Raw genomic sequence first — 17717 nt, 5'->3', positions numbered from 1 at the left:
GCCGTGTACTTTATTTATCTTCCCTTTCTGCTTCTTCATTGCCTATGACTTTTCAACTCACCCAATTACTAATACGTTGCATGGTTGCTTCTCACCTCGATTTCCCATCCACAAGCATCCCATGGAGGAGAGCATGGTGCAAAGCATGTTGGCTGTTTCTGAATAGGTAGTGTGGCTGAAATCCTCGTCCCCACGCTTGTATTTCTGTACAGTTTAGCGGAATAGTACATTGTCCATAGATTTTTTGTTCTCTTTCTTTAAGGTGCAGGTGTGTTGTAGCTGTCTACCCACTCGTAGGAAAGCAGTCAGCTGGTCCTTAGCATTTCACGTGAGTGTTTGCAAAGTACTACTCCGTTTATTGTAGCATGCAGGGAGTACGTCATATTGCAGAGGGCTGCTACAGTTTGAGAGCAAAGTCTGGACTTTTTGGTGTACTTGTGTGGAGTAGGTTTGCGGCACTGAATACCACTTACTGTGCTACGTTCCATACTTTCAGAAGCACACATACTTATTGTTTCAGTCTTCATCTGGTCTTTGGGCAGTGAAGGGTTCCATAGCGAAGGTACTCATGGCTTCTCGGCGATCAATGTCTGGTGCGGAGGCATTAGCTGCAGTGATGGAGTCTGGCTCAGAGCAAGGCACAGATGTGTACATGCATTTTGAAACAGATAGTGCTTCTGAGGGGCAGGACGGAAGTGATTGGGGAAGTGAGATTGCCATTGACGAAAGTCCCTCCTCCCACTCATCATCGTCATCATCTGATGACGAAGAGGAAGGAAGAGTGCGTCCACCTTTTCACACACTTCCCGCACGCAGGGGAACTATAAGGGGGAGGGGACGTGCAAGACGGCCACGTAATGTGGCAGTTCCTGACATGACTAAAGAGTCGCTCTGGGTGCCTCCAGCAATGGCTCAGCCTGTTGTGCCCCCTTTCACTGGTATATCAGGGTGCACAGTGAATACAGAAGGGTTTCAGCCTATTGATTTTTTCAACCTTTTTGTTGATGATGGGTTCATTGCAGATGTTGTTCAGCAAACCAATTTATACACTGCACAGTTCATGAGGTCTAGGGGTCCCACTCTGAAACCCCACTCCAGAGCACAAGCATGGGTACCCTCAAACGATGTTGAAATTAGACAGTTTTGAGGTCTCATTCTGCTCATGGGAATTGGACACAAGCCGTCTGTCGCGATATACTGGTCTACTGTAGCACCACTTTATTGCCCGTTTTTTTCAGCTACAATGAGCAGAAATCGCTTTCAAGCACTGCACTGTATGTTGCACTTCAATGACAACTCGGCAGCATTACCCAGAACGGACCCAAACTTTGATAGGCTGTTCAAACTGAAGCCATTTCTGGACCACTTCACTCACCGATTTGCAGAGGTGTATGTTCCTAGCCTGAACATATCCATTGATGAATCGTTGGTGTTGTTCAAAGGTCGCCTAGTATTCAGGCAATACATTCCTAGCAAGAGATCACGATATGGGATTAAAATGTACATGTTGTGTGAAAGTACCACTGGCTATGTCAGCAGCATGAGAGTCTACACCGGTAAAGACTCTACCCTAAACCCGCCGGGCTGCCCAGCCCATTTAGGGACAAGTGAGAAGATTGTTTGGGATATTCTCACACCATGGCTCCACAAGGGACATCATTTGTATGTAGACAATTTCTACTCTGGAATTCCACTGTTCAAGGAATTGTTCAATGTGGGCACACTGGCATGCGGTACAATCCGCAGTAACCGCAAAGGCTTCCCCAGACAACTTGTGTGTAAGAAGTTGGCCAAGGGACAATGTATGGCATTGCGGCAGGATGAATTGTTAGCAGTGAAATTCTGCGACAAAAGGGATGTGTACATGCTAAGTACTATTCATGATGAAAGTACTTCAGCTGTCCCTCTGCGCAGTCAGACTCAGCAAGTGTTGAAGCCCAATTGCATTCTGGATTACAACAAGTACATGGGTGGAGTAGACAAAAATGACCAAGTGCTTGAGTCATACCACGCTGAACGCAAGTCGCGTTTCTGGTACAAAAAGTTAGCCACACACATTGTGCATATGGCAACGTACAATGCTTATGTGGTGTACCGTGCAGCTACTCCAGAAAACAAGCTCTCCTTTATGGATTTTGAATTAGAAATTTTTCAATCTCTGGCTAATGTTCATGTACAAATTCCCTCCTTTCCAGAGGTCGAAGATGTGGCCAGATTGCAAGAGCGACACTTTGGTGATTATGTTCCTCCCACTGCCACGAAGGCACAACCATACCGAAAATATAAGGTGTGTACAAAACAAAGAAAGAGGAAGGATACTCGGGTGTACTGTCCCCAATGCCCTTCCCAGCCTGCCCTCTGCTTTCTGCCTTGTTTCCTTTTGTATCATACAAATGAAAATTATTGGGAGATCGACTGATTTCCGAAAATGCCCATCATTCCTTGAAAGGGACCCTTAGCCACTGAAATTGTGCATGTCTTGTAAAGGAATGGCACTCTTGCACCCTGCCCTGGAGGTGTACCTTCAATGAAAAAGCAACAGGATGTCAACTCACTCCACTTGATTTAGCGTGCATTCATGAGCATTGCTAGTCCTGCTTCCTCCACTTGAGGCCTGCCTTGGAAAGGCAACCACAGCCGTAGCTTTCCCTTGAGGCCTGCCAACAAAATTTACATCAGTCTAGATCCCTCAGCTCAAAGCGTGACTTGCAAAGGAACGCTAATCAGGCTCCTTCCATTGGAGGCGTGCCTGCGAAATAGTAATAATTACGAGTCCCTGTACTTGAGTTGTGCCATGCGGGTCTTTCCCCTTTGGCATGCTTTGGCAAGCAATGCTAGTCCTGGTCCCTCCACTTGAGGCATGCCTGGGGAAGAGACATCACCCCCGGTACCTTTCACTTCAGGTCTGCCTCATAAGGAAAAGGCAGTCTAGCTCCCTCTGCGCGTGGTGTGCCTTGCAAAGTAACGCAATTCTTGTTTCTTCCAAAGCAGGCGCATCTTGGAAAGAAATGCCACTCTAGCTCCCTCCACTTGAGGTGTGCCTTGGAGTAGGTGGGGACAGCACTCTGCTTTACTCCCCTTTGGCGTGCTTAGGCAAGCAATGCTAGTCCTGCCCCTCCACTTGAGGCCTGCCTGGGAAAGAGACATCACCCCCGGTACCTTTCACTTCAGGTCTGCCTCATAAGGAAAAGGCAGTCTAGCTCCCTCTGCGCGTGGTTTTGCCTTGCAAAGTAACACAATGCTTGTTTCTTCCAAAGCAGGCGCATCTTGGAAAGGAATGCCACTCCACCGCCTCTAGTTGAGGCGGGCCATGGAGAAGAAGGGTGGAGCACTCTGGGTCACTCCCCTTTGGGGTGTCCTGGCAAGGCACGCTGGTGCAGCTTGCTCCTGTTCGGGATTGCCTTATAAAAAAAACGTCTGGAAAGCCCCATCCGCTTCCGGCGTACTTTGGACAGGAACCCAAATCTGGCTTCTTCCACCTAAGGTTTGGCAAGCAAAGAAAGGCCAGTCCCGCTCCCTCTACTCAAGCGGTGCGTTGTGGAAGACCAGAACACCATTCAGGATCCCTCCACTCAAGGGGTGTCATTTCAAAATAATATACGCCACTTTGGCTCCCTCCCTTGAGGTCTAAGTGTAATGAAAGTGGTACTTGGACACCAACTATATGGCAGCGGTGTCTTGCGTACCTCGTAACATCCTGCCTTGTTTATTGTTTTACTGCGAGTAATGTTATGTGTGGTGTAAGTGACACGTCTTCTGTAGGAATTAATTGGATATGATTGGTGTGTGAATTAGGTAAAGATACAAAGAACATGCAGATGCAATTTCTGTGAATGTACTTTTCCAGCACTGCAGAAATGATTGTCATGTTGCAGGGTGGCTGTTTTGTTTGGGTACGGTTGAACATAAGAATGTTTGCCCATAGTTGCTATGGGCATACTCAAAGCTGGTGTGGAAGATAGCGCCTGTAGGGCAGGGTAGCGAAGTGAGCCAGTATGCACTTGCTATCAGTGTCCACATGTGATTGCAGGCACATAAAGTTTGCATGCAGACACAGTTGCTATAAAATTGATGCCAAATGATAGTTAAGATATTGCTAGAGACACAGTTGCATTGTACACACATGTCCACGTGGTATAAGTGTGTAGATATGCTCATGTGTAGATACACTTGCTCTGGTGCTAGTGATTTGGTAGAAGTGCAACTGCTGAAATGGATGCCAACTGACTGCAGACACGAAAGGGATACAAATGGCCAGTGATCCGGTGGGTCCCTTGTCGTGGCATCACTGCTCACAAGGACAAACCTTCTTGTGCTACACAAGGAGGTTTCTCCTTGTGCTAAATCCCACCTTGCGTGTCTAACTGCATTGTCTCTGGTATGTATGGGAAGTGTGAAGAAAGGTGCATGTGAAATGGCTTACTACCAGTACTTTACTGTTTCCTAAGCGCACTAAAGAGAAGTTACTATACAAAAGATGTACCCATTGTCACTCAGGTACCACACCTGCACACAAGAGGTCTGCCTCTCATTGGGACACGTGTGGCGATGCGGGAAGGTAGGCCACGTGGTGTTGGCGGTGTGTTTCGGTGAGTGGCCAGAGGGAAATATCTGAGAATTGTCTGCATTTCCAGCCAATTTCAGATACATTTCCCTGTGTGCACTGACCGAAACACGTCGCCACCAACAGATGTCATACCTTCTCGCGTTCCCACAGGTGTCCCGACGAAAATGGTACCTCACATGTGTGGGTGCACCTACCGGGGGCGCAAAAAGGAAAGGGGTAACCCGCTAGTAACCCCAAGACTTTCGCCACAGCACAATTTGTTCATGTGGGCAACCTACAGATTTGGCCCTAGGGTGTCGAAGCCAGCAAGGAAAACAGGGAACCCCATGCATTTCCCAAAAGAGGACACCTGTGGGAATGCGCAGAGGTCTGACTTGCGCGAAGCGGCCCAGAATTTATTACCCAGTATACCAGACAAAGTGAACATTGTGTTTTTTTTCCCCACCAAATATAACCCTTTGTCAGGGATTGTGGCTAATAAAAACTGGAGCAATTTGCGCAAGGCAGACCTATGTGGATTCCCGGGGGTGTCCTCTTTTGGAAAATGCATGGGGTTCCCTGTTTTCCTTGCTGGCTTCCACGCCCTAGCACCAAATCTGTAGGTTGCCCACATGAACACAATGGGCAGTAGCGAAAGGCTTCGGATGACCAGTGGGTTAACCTTTTCCTTTTGCAGCCCCGGTAGGTGCACCCACACATGTGAGGTACCATTTTCATCGGGATACCTGTGGGAACGTGTGACAGTAGGCCATGTGTTGTTGGGGGCGTGTTTCCTTGGGTGCGTCGAGCAAAATGTGCGGAAAAAGTGTTTTTTCTCCACATTTCGGACTTTGCAGGGCTGTCTGGGTAATAAATTCTGGGCCGATGTGCGCAAATCATACCTCTGCGGATTCCCACGGGTGTCCTCTTTTCGGAAATGCATGGGGGTTCCTGTTTTTCTTGGTGGCTGAAGCACCCCAGGCCTAAATCTGTCGGTTGCCTCCCCAAACCCTTTGGGGGGTATAGCAGTGTTTTAGGCTTTCCCCTTGGCGGCCAGGTAGGTGCACCCACACATGTGAGGTACCGTTTTCATCAGGACACCTGTGGGAACGTGTGACGGTAGGCCATGTGTTGTTGGGGGCGTGTTTCGATGGGTGCGTCGAGCGAAATGTGCGGAAAAAGCATTTTTTTCCCCACATTTCGGACTTTGCAGGGCTGTCTGGGTAATAAAATCTGGGGCGATGTGCGCAAATCATACCTCTGCGGATTCCCACGGGTGTCCTCTTTTCGGAAATGCATGGGGTTCCCTGTTTTCCTCGGTGGCTTGGAAACCCGAGGCCCATATCTGTACATTGTGCCGGTCGGCATAATGTCTGAGATTTCGCTCTGAAAACAGACTTGGGGTTACTTGTGTTTTAGGCTTTCCCCTTGGCGACCAGGTAGGTGCACCCACACATGTGAGGTACCATTTTCATCGGGACACCTGTGGGAACTTGTGACGGTAGGCCATGTGTTGTTGGGGGTGTGTTTCCATGGGTGCGTCGAGCGAAATGTGCGGAAAAAGCGTTTTTTCCCCACATTTCGGACTTTGCAGGGCTGTCTGGGTAATAAATTCTGGGCCAATGTGCGCAAATCATACATCTGCGGATTCCCACGGGTGTCTTCTTTTCAGAAATGCATGGGGGTTCCTGTTTTTCTTGGTCGCTGAAGCACCCCAGGCCTAAATCTGTCGGTTGCCTCCCCAAACCCTTTGGGGGGGATAGCAGTGTTTTAGGCTTTCCCCTTGGCGGCCATGTAGGTGCACCCACATATGTGAGGTACCGTTTTCATCGGGACACCTGTGGGAACGCGTGACAGTAGGGCATGTGTTGTTGGGGGCGTGTTTCGATGGGTGCGTCGAGCAAAATGTGCGAAAAAAGCGTTTTTTTCCTGACATTTCGGACTTTGCGGGGCTGTCTGGGTAATAAAATCTGGGGCGATGTGCGCAAATCATACCTCTGCGGATTCCCACGGGTGTCCTCTTTTTGGAAATGCATGGGGTTCCCTGTTTTCCTCGGTGGCTTCGACACCCGAGGGCCATATCTGTACGTTGTGCCGATTGGCAGAATGTCTGAGATTTCCCTCTGAAAACAGACTTGGGGTTACTTGTGTTTTAGGCTTTCCCCTTGGCGGCTAGGTAGGTGCACTCACACATGTGAGGTACCGTTTTCTTCAGGACACCTGTGGGAACGCGTGACGGTAGGCCATGTGTTGTTGGGGGCGTGTTTCGATGGGTGCGTCGAGCGAAATGTGCGGAAAAAGTGTTTTTTTCCCGACATTTCGGACTTTGCGGGGCTGTCTGGGTAAAAAATTCTGGGGCGATGTGCGCAAATCATACCTCTGCGGATTCCCATGGGTGTCCTCTTTTCGGAAATGCATGGGGTTCCCTGTTTTTCTCAGTGGCTTGGACACCCGAGGCCCATATCTGTACGTTGTGCCGGTCGACAGAATGTCTGAGATTTCGCTCTGAAAACAGACTTGGGGTTACTTGTGTTTTAGGCTTTCCCCTTGGCGGCCAGGTAGGTGCACCCACACATGTGAGGTACCGTTTTAATCGGGACAGCTGTGGGAACGTGTGACGGTAGGCCATGTGTTGTTGGGGGCGTTTTTCGATGGGTGCATCGAGCGAAATGTGCGGAAAAAGCGTTTTTTTCCCCACATTTCGGACATTGCGGGGCTGTCTGGGTAATAAAATCTTGGGCGATGTGCGCAAATCATACCTCTGCGGATTCCCACGGGTGTCCTCTTTTTGGAAATGCATGGGGTTCCCTGTTTTCCTCGGTGGCTTGGACACCCGAGGCCCATGTCTGTAAGTTGTGCCGGTCGGCAGAATGTCTGAGATTTCGCTCTGAAAACAGACTTGGGGTTACTTGTGTTTTAGGCTTTCCCCTTGGCAACCAGGTAGGTGCACCCACACATGTGAGGTACCGTTTTCATCGGGACACCTGTGGGAAGCGTGATGGTAGGCCATGTGTTGTTGGGGGCGTGTTTCGATGGGTGCGTCGAGCGAAATGTGCGGAAAAAGCGTTTTTTTCCCCACATTTCAGACTTTGCGGGGCTGTCTGGGTAATAAAATCTGGGGCGATGTGCGCAAATCATACCTCTGCAGATTCCCACGGGTGTCCTCTTTTCGGAAATGCATGGGGTTCCCTGTTTTCCTCGGTGGCTTGGACACCCGAGGCCCATATCTGTACGTTGTGACGGTCGGTAGAATGTCTGAGATTTCGCTTTGAAAACAGACTTGGGGTTACTTGTGTTTTAGGCTTTCCCCTTGGCGACCAGGAAGGTGCACCGACATATGTGAAGTACCGTTTTCATCGGGACACCTGTGGGAACGCGTGACCGTAGGCCATGTGTTGTTGGGGGCATGTTTCGATGGGTGCGTCGAGCGAAATGTGCGGAAAAAGCGTTTTTTTCCCCACATTTCGGACTTTGCAGGGCTGTCTGGGTAATAAAATCTGGGGCGATGTGCGCAAATCATACCTCTGCGGATTCCCACGGGTGTCCTCTTTTCGGAAATGCATGGGGTTCCCTGTTTTCCTCGGTGGCTTGGACACCCGAGGCCCATATCTGTACATTGTGCCGGTCGGCATAATGTCTGAGATTTCGCTCTGAAAACAGACTTGGGGTTACTTGTGTTTTAGGCTTTCCCCTTGGTGGCCAGGTAGGTGCACCCACACATGTGAGGTACCGTTTTCATCAGGACACCTGTGGGAACGCGTGACGGTAGACCATGTGTTGTTGGGGGTGTGTTTTGATGGGTGCGTCGAGCGAAATGTGCGGAAAAAGCGTTTTCTTCCCCATATTTCGGACTTTGCAGGGCTGTCTGGGTAATAAAATCTGGGGCGATGTGCGCAAATCATACCTCTGCGGATTCCCACAGGTGTCCTCTTTTCGGAAATGCATCGGGGTCCCTGTTTTCCTCAGTGGCTTGGACACCCGAGGCCCATATCTGTACGTTGTGCCGGTCGGCAGAATGTCTGAGATTTCGCTCTGAAAACAGACTTGGGATTACTTGTGTTTTAGGCTTTACCCTTGGCGGCCAGGTAGGTGCACCCACACATGTAAGGTACCGTTTTCATCGGGACACCTCTGGGAACGCGTGACGGTAGGCCATGTGTTGTTGGGGACGTGTTTCGATGGGTGCGTCGAGCGAAATCTGCGGAAAAAGTGGTTTTTTTCCCCACATTTCAGACTTTGCGGGGCTGTCTGGGTAAAAAATTCTGGGGCGATGTGCACAAATCATACCTCTGCGGATTCCCACAGGTGTCCTCTTTTCGGAAATGCATGGGGTTCCCTGTTTTCCTCGGTGGCTTGGACACCCGAGGCCCATATCTGTACGTTGTGCCGGTCGGCAGAATGTCTGAGATTTCGCTCTGAAAACAGACTTGGGGTTACTTGTGTTTTAGGCTTTCCTCTTGGCGGCCAGGTAGGTGCACCCACACATGTGAGGTACCGTTTTCATTGGGACACCTGTGGGAACGCGTGACAGTAGGGCATGTGTTGTTGGGGGCGTGTTTCGATGGGTGTGTCAAGCGAAATGTGCGGAAAAAGCGTTTTTTCCCCGACATTTCGGACTTTCCAGGGCTGTCTGGGTAATAAAATCTGGAGCGATGTGCACAAATCATACCTCTGCGGATTCCCACGGGTGTCCTCTTTTCGGAAATGCATGGGGTTCCCTGTTTTCCTCAGTGGCTTGGACACCCGAGGCCCATATCTGTATGTTGTGCCGGTCGGCAGAATGTCTGAGATTTCGCCATGAAAACAGACTTGGGGTTACTTCTGTTTTAGGCTTTCCCCTTGGCGGCAAGGTAGGTGCAGCCACACATGTGAGGTACCGTTTTCATCGGGACACCTGTGGGAACGTGTGACGGTAGGCCATGTGTTGCTGGGGGCGTATTTCGATGGGTGCTTCGAGTGAAATGTGCGGAAAAAGCATTTTTTCCCGACATTTCAGACTTTGCGGGGCTGTCTGGGTAATAAAATCTGGGGCGATGTGCGCAAATCATACCTCTGCGGATTCCCACGGGTGTCCTCTTTTTGGAAATACATGGGGTTCCCCGTTTTCCTCGGTGGCTTGGACACCCGAGGCCCATATCTGTACGTTGTGTCGGTAAGCAGAATGTCTGAGATTTCGCTCTGAAAACAGACTTGGTGTTACTTGTGTTTTAGGCTTTCCCCTTGGCGGCCAGGTAGGTGCACCCACACATGTGAGGTACCGTTTTTATCGGGACACCTGTGGGAACGCGTGACGGTAGGCCATGTGTTGTTGGGGGCGTGTTTCGATGGGTGCGTCGAGCGAAATGTGCGGAAAAAGTGTTTTTTACCCACATTTCGGACTTTGCGGGGCTGTCTGGGTAATAAATTCTGGGGCGATGTGCGCAAATCATACCTCTGCGGATTCCCACGGGTGTCCTCTTTTCGGAAATGCATGGGGTTCCCTGTTTTCCTCGGTGGCTAGGACACCCGAGGCCCATATCTGTACGTTGTGCCGGTCGGCAGAATGTCTGAGATTTCGCCATGAAAACAGACTTGGGGTTACTTGTGTTTTAGGCTTTCCCCTTGGCGGCCAGGTAGGTGCACCCACACATGTGAGGTACCATTTTCATTGGGACACCTGTGGGAACGCGTGACGGTAGGCCATGTGTTGTTGGGGGCGTGTTTTGATGGGTGCGTTGAGCGAAATGTGCAGAAAAAGTGTTTTTTTCCCGACATTTCGGACTTTGCGGGGCTGTCTGGGTAAAAAATTCTGGGGCGATGTACGCAAATCATACCTCTGCGGATTCCCACGGGTGTCCTCTTTTCAGAAATACATGGGATTCCCTGTTTTCCTCGGTGGCTTGGACACCCGAGGCCCATATCTGTACATTGTGCCGGTCGGCAGAATGTCTGAGATTTCGCTCTGAAAACAGACTTGGGGTTACTTGTGTTTTAGGCTTTCCCCTTGGCGGCCAGATAGGTGCACCCACACATATGGGGTACCGTTTTCATCGGGACACGTGTGGGAACGCGGGACGGTAGGCCATGTGTTGTGTTTGTGTGGTTTTCATAACGTTTTGACCCATTTGCTGGTGCCCTTTGTCTCACAACCCTTTCTTTTCCCAAATGTGACCTACATTTAGTCGCTGCTTTAGCCACCATACACTTTCGTAACCTGCACAAGTCACCTACCCTTGAAAAGGTCTGCCTGTGCTCTTTCAATAAATGTATGCTTGCCATTCCTCACCACATTGGTTTTCCCAATTTACACATGCTAAGTGCGTCTGGTCAGGCCGTGAGCGTAAAACTCCTGTGTACCATGGCTCAGTGTTTGGCTTGTGGCATTGCTTGTTTTGTAAAAACACTAAAAAAATGGTATGCTCTCCTAACTGGAAGAGTCGGGGAATGTAGCGGAGCATTGCTTTTCTCAAAATTCATAGAAGCCATTGCCGTACCAAGCCAAGCATGTCCACCACATACCTTTTTTCAGTCATTTTCCCGCTTTTCCCCTATTCGATGGCAGTTTCCCATACCTAGTTGTAGCCTGACCTATGCAAATCACCCCTTCCTAAACTTGGAATTGTGTCTACTTTTCAGAAATATATGCCTTTCTTTCCTCCAATTAGGCTTTCCTGCCCTTTTCTTCCATTCCGTCCATGCATGTCCAATTGGCAAAAATGGCCAAAATCGCCTACCTCTCACAAAACGGTTGATAACCACATCAAAATAATTTTTATCCATTTCCACTCAACCTGTTCCTGAAAGCCACAAAATTGAGGCATTCAGCACAGCAAACCATTTGTTCCTAGCTCTTACAAGGAAAAAACCACAGGCTCCTTTGTACATCATTTTATTGGCATTTTTTGAAAAAACCCCAAATTTTCGCACTTTTTCCTTATTTTCTCTCACCCCCCTATAGCAACCTGGGATTCCTAGGTGGCGTTATGACCGCCTACATGTGGGAAAAAAAGGAGCCAAATTTGGCCGAGATATTTCATGTAACAAAAATGTTACAAGCCATTGAATGGCCACATACCAAAATCACCAAAAAAGGCCCTGGCACTGGGGAGAAATACCCATGGCACTTAAAGGGTTAATCAAGTTCTGAATGAGATACTTGGATGATATTGCAGTGTTCAGCCCTACTTGAAAAGAACATGTTGACCACTTAGGATATGTTTTGCAGGCTCTTGAGCAGGTCCATCTGACCATAAAGGCTAGTACATGTCAAATTGGTCAGAGCAAAGTGGTCTACCTAGGAAATGAGATAGGAGGAGGTGACATCAGGCCATTGCCTAGCTAAGTACAAGCTGTACAAAACTGGGCCTCTCCTACTACTCAAACCCAAGTGAAAGCCTTCCTAGGCCTCACTGGTTACTATAGGAACTTCATAGAGAACGATGGGACCATAGCTTCTCCCTTGAATATGGTCTCCTCTCCCAAATTCCCTAAAAAGGTCAGGTGGAATGTGGAGTGCACTCAAACATTTGAAGGCCTAAAGAAAGCCCTTTGTCAAGCTCCAGTCCCAAGAGCTCCTGACTACAACCAAACCTTCACTGTTCAGACAGATGCTTCAAATACAGGTATAGGTGCAGTTCTGAGTCTGCTGGATGAGAAAGGTAGGGGGAACCCCATTTGCTTCATCAGCAGGAAGCTGAAGGAACCTGAAACAAGGTGGGCAACCATTGAAAGAGAATGTTTTGCTATTGTGCGGTCACTGAAGAGGTTTAGACCATACTTGTATGGATCTACTTTTGTGATTCAGACTGACCACCAACCCTTGAGATGGTTGATGCAAATGAAAGGGGAAAACCCTAAACTACTGAGATGGTCAATCAGCCAGCAACGGTGTGATTATACTATTGAACACAGGTCTGGGTGTCACCACCAAAATGCTAAGGGTCTCTCCAGGATGTTTGACCGACTTGAGTAAGGAGATTCATCCAGGAGTGGATTAAATCCTCGTGTCTCTTAGTCTGGGGGGGGAGGAGTGATAGGGAGGTATTCTCAAAATTAGCTTATTTCCCTTACTTTTTGAGACCCCCTGCAACTTTGCTGGATTTCTAGGATTTTATTATGTTTTACCTGGGAAGAGTGTGAGCCTTTTTCCCCACTCTTCCATGTATTTTGATGTGTGTTTTACTTTTGTGTTCTTTGGGTATGGGAATTTAAAACAACCCCATAGGCATCATCTTTTTCTGTGTGTCACACAGCACCTTCAGTGCAGTGGCACAGGGATGTCTTTCAGACTTCCCAAGGTTTAAATACCTTCTCTGGGACTGACTACTGTCTCCAAGAGCATGTAAAGTTAAATTGACTTTTCTAGTCTCTTTAAATTTACAGACCCATCACACACTATCTTCCTATAGAGTGCTGGAGGGGTTGCCTAGCTTCCCCTGAGCCAAAACACTTATGTAACAGTCAAATGTTACCTTTTCCTACTTTGAATGGCTGGTGGCAGTGGTTTAGATCAAACTACCATGATTTTTCCCGACCGCCATCAATGGCATCTAAAAATCGGGTCAGCCATGTTTTTCAATATGCCGCCCAAGACCTATCTGTAAAAACAGACTCCGGTCATCTTTTTTCATCATTTCTTTTAGGAAAAGTCCTTCTTGTGTTTTTCTCTGGACCCCAAACCAGGTTTGGTCCCTTTGTTCATTGGCCTTTGGCGGGCTTCAGTGATGAAGCCCTCCTCTGGGGCCTGAGTGTCTGGGGTTGACAGGATGTGAGGGAGGTGCCCGAAACTCCCTGTGCTTAGTCTCCTAGGAGACCTGAATGCACTCTGGCATGACTGGCCAGCTGACTGTCCAGCAAGGACAGCCACCCTGTGTGTGAGTGATAGCCAGGCTGTAATGAATGGGAAAAAACTGTTTAAAAGCAGGTCTCTGGGACTTGGAAAGGAGAGTCAAGCAATGGAACGAAAGAACTGAAGACGAGCTGAAGGAAGAGGACTGCTGCAACTCCTGGATGACCGGTGAAGCCCTGCTGCAGGTCTGAAATGCCTGAAACTCCATCGTGTGAGAAGCCCTTCAAGGTTAACTTCTTCCCTTAAGTTTGGTGGGATCAGCCAACTGGCAAGCCACCTGGACACTGTCCCCATCTGGTCGAATTTTCGTCAGAGTGCTGTTGAAAACCGGATAGCCAGAGGGATGGAAACCAGCTCCTGGACTTTAAGGCACTCACACCTTAAAACAACGTTTTGCCAAGCTTGTGGCCTCATCCCTGGGCAGTGCAGGAACCTCCCGGCGTCCTCCTTCTTGCCCCCACGACTGAAACTCAGGAACAGTGAGACCTGCTCGAACTGCCAGCAACAACTGCCTCAGCTACAGCTTTTCTTCACTAACAAGCTACTGCGCAAATGCGGTCTGGAAATCTTTTCGGCCACTGCGAAAGTTTGTGGAACTTTCCCAACTTCGAAGGCTTGTACTTCCGTAAACATTTGTCAAACTTTTTTCCTAGCCAAATTCTTCTAAACTCTGTGGCAAAGACTTAACCGTTTACTACCAGAACTGTGTTATCCTATACAAAGGCTCTGAACCATTGACTTTGGCCCAGGCCTATGAACTGAATTGCTGGTTGTAGTTTACTGAAACCCTTTGGGCTGTCTATGAATGTATTTGAGCTGTCTATTCTTATAACCTTGTCTTTTTACCCCTTTATTAAGTATCTGTAGTGCCATTTTGTTCCCACTTCAGAGGAGCTAAACTTGTTCAGTTACTTTCCGGTTGTGAATTTGTGGTTTATTAGTGTGTGATATTGAGCTGCTCTTGATAGAGTAATGTTTTTAAACTGACTGTGTAAATAAATGTGTATTCTTTTACCAAGAAACCTTGAGCAAGTGTTTGTTTGAATCACTGTATTAGTTGGTCCTTTGTGTGACTTGTTCTACTGCTCACTCAACTCTTGAGATAAGTCTGGCTGCTCAGCCATCGCTACCACTTTACTGTGTAGTACAGTCTTGTACAAAAGGGGAAATTGTGCTTACACTTGTAGTCTTAATTACATGTAGTGTTCCCAAAGAATACTACATGTGATTCTGCCTAACACCTGCCTGAAACTGAACAGACATGAATGCAGTCTGGTGATCTGAAAGGCTGTGTGCTTGCCCCAATCCACATAGCTTGTTATGGGTGTCTGGGTGGAAGTGAATGGGCTGAATGCACAGTGAGCATGATTGGCTGCCTGCCCGCATGAATGCCCTTCTGACTGATTGGCTGACTGAGCTTGGCTTAGCAGTGTCAATGAGGGACCAATGTGTATATCTGGGGACCTCTCACTTACCAATATTGATCAGAAGCTGAAATTGAAACTTGAAGCTACTTATACTTGAATCCCAGCTGGAAGAATGTGGTTTGCTGCTGCTCACCATCAACAAAATCTGAAAGCTGTTGTCTCCCCGAGCTACGAGGGAACAGAAGCTGATCTTCATCAAGGCACCCTGGGAGCCAGTGCCAAAAGGCTGTCGACCGAAAACGGGGTCCGCCGAGAAATATTGAAGTAAAGGACCAGGACATCGAGACCATCGATGTCCATCACCATCGAACGGGGTTCAGAGGATTTCATTGAATCATGTCACCCAGTAACGGGGACAGCTTGACACTGTGCTTCTCGATGACCGGAGCAGCTACACTCCACCATTGCCTAAGAACATTTAAACGAAGGGCTCCCTTGCCATCACCGTTGACTACTTTGTCCTGCCAGAGAAAGTCGAGGTCTTCGATAACCGAGGAAGGTCCGCAGGTGTGATTCCCGCCACCTGAAGTCCACAAAGACGCTGACGAGTGAAGATTCGAAAGCCAGCCTTGGTCGAGTCCCAATCGTGTAAGATGACACTCGATGCCCGCTGCCGGGTCTACCCTTGTCACTGAGTCCTCTATACAGCACCAATCATTGTCATTGAGCTGCACAGCATGCCTCGTCTATGCAGGACGTCCCTGATTGATCGTCGACGAGCACCACGAAGTTTGAAGCTGCTGTCTCGACGACGGTGTTCATGTTTTCTTCAGGGAATCTCGATGACCTGTGGCTCCTGTTTTAAACCCAGGTACATTGGGGTAGTGGAAGAGTTTGACCAGGAAACAAGACTATTCAAACATAAATGGAATGGGCTTGTTAATAAACTTTATTAGAGGTTGCCCAGGTGGGGGGATCCACACACAGAAATGTGTCTTAGCTAGAGAAACATTCTGCCATTGTTTAACCTAACTTGTCTTCCTTCCCATGTCCTATGCTGATCCACATTACTGTTTGATTTGTAAGCCATTAGTAACTGTCAGCAGTTGGTGCATTTTAAAGGAGTCAATAGTTGAGTGTGGTACCACATAGATTGACTATATTTGCCATATTAGAATTCCCAGAGTACAAAGTCTGTTATACATTGATGTATATATCTTTAACCTTATTTATATAAAGAACTGTGCTAGCACATAATATAGCATGTGGACCTTCCTTTGTGAGGGGCGTGGGGACTACACTGTACTTAAGAACCAGCCTGCATCACCTCCTGAGAGCTTAAGCCTTGGTTGCTTGTTTATTCTACCATATAGAGAATCATGGCTGGGGTGCTCTGTGTTACTACTCTGCCATATAGAGGGCAGGAGTACAAATACCCCCCTCCAGTCTTTACACATACTGAGTGAAAATATATTGCAGAGAGGTACCACAGAGTATGGTGATGATGCTAAATGCACCACCGGCATTTCTCGAGGAAGATTTGGCAACAGTCCCCAGAATTTTATGGACCACAAGTCCCTATGAAATGGGGCTTCTGATAGGGATAGGAGCAGTGAAAATAAAACTGAAGCCAGGAGCCATTTTACCATGAGCTAGACAATATCCCCTGCCCAGGGAGGCAGACGAGGGTATCTATGAGACAATTGCAGAATTAGTGAAACAAGGCATCCTAATACCATCATAATCACTGTCCAACATGGCAATGTAGCCTGTCAAAAAGGCAACGGGGTGTCATGGCCTTTTTCTACAGGACTTGCACACTCTGAACCATATTGTAGAAACAGACTTTCCTTTATGCCCGAATCCTGCAACAATTTTGTGTAGCATTCCCACGGAAGCTGCCTACTTCACGGCCATAGATTCGAAGAATGCTTTCTTCTCACTACCATTGCACCCAGACTCACAATATGTAACTATGTTTCTATGTACAAATAAGAAGTGGAAACATACAAGACTTCCTCAAGGGTACTGCGAATTGCCTTCCATATTCAACAGGGTCCTTCAAATGGACGTAGGAAATATAAAATTAGAATGCATTGTTATACAGTATGTAGACGACCTATTGATTTGCAGCAAAACGGAGACACAGTGTAGAGATGACCCTGTGCATATGTGGACTGTACTAGCAGAAAAGAGGTATAAGGTCAAGGATGCTGAATTACAATATTGCCAGATAGAGACAAATACAGCAGTCTCTAGGACTATGTAATTACTGCAGAGCATGGGTATTCAACTACAGCACTTAAACCAGGCCCTTATTGAGCACACTTAAGGAAGCACAAAGAAGGGAGGGCACATTACAATGGACAGAAGAAATTACTGAGGCATTTGACGAGCTGAAAGTAGCAATATGCACAGCTCCAGTGTTAGGGATCTCAGACTATCAAAGTGAATTTTTATTATTGTTGCACTCCAATATAGTGGTTTTGACTGCAGTACTGACACAAAAGACAAGCATGGGACACAAGCATCTAGCATATTACAGTGGGAAATTAGACCCAGTAATGAGAGGCCACTATGCCTGCAAACAGGCATTGGCTGCCGCCACATTCGCAGTAGACAAATCAGTGAGTATTAGCATGGGATGCAGAACCACGCTTTATGTGGATAATGCTCTCTTCGCAATACTGGAAAGGCCCAAAAGTACATTGACAACACAGAGATCTTCAGGTTACGAGGTGTTACTGTCAAATCCAGCTCTCAAGATAGTGAGAGGCCGACTTGTAAACGCAGCAACTTTCATCGCTGAACCTGTAAAGGAGGGCAACGATGTGCACAACTGCAACATAGAAGAATTCTGTAACACTCCAAAGGTTCAGGAGAATGCACTTGAGGGGGGAGGTGTGCTTTATATTGACGGGTCATCAACAATTGACCAAACGACTGCAGAAATAAATACTGGGACAGCAGTAGTGAG

This window comes from Ambystoma mexicanum, chromosome 4q (assembly GCF_040938575.1).
Source record: "Ambystoma mexicanum isolate Mex_15411 chromosome 4q, UKY_AmexF1_1, whole genome shotgun sequence".
In the NCBI taxonomy this organism is placed as follows: domain Eukaryota; kingdom Metazoa; phylum Chordata; class Amphibia; order Caudata; family Ambystomatidae; genus Ambystoma; species Ambystoma mexicanum.
This window is presented reverse-complemented; position numbering follows the sequence as displayed.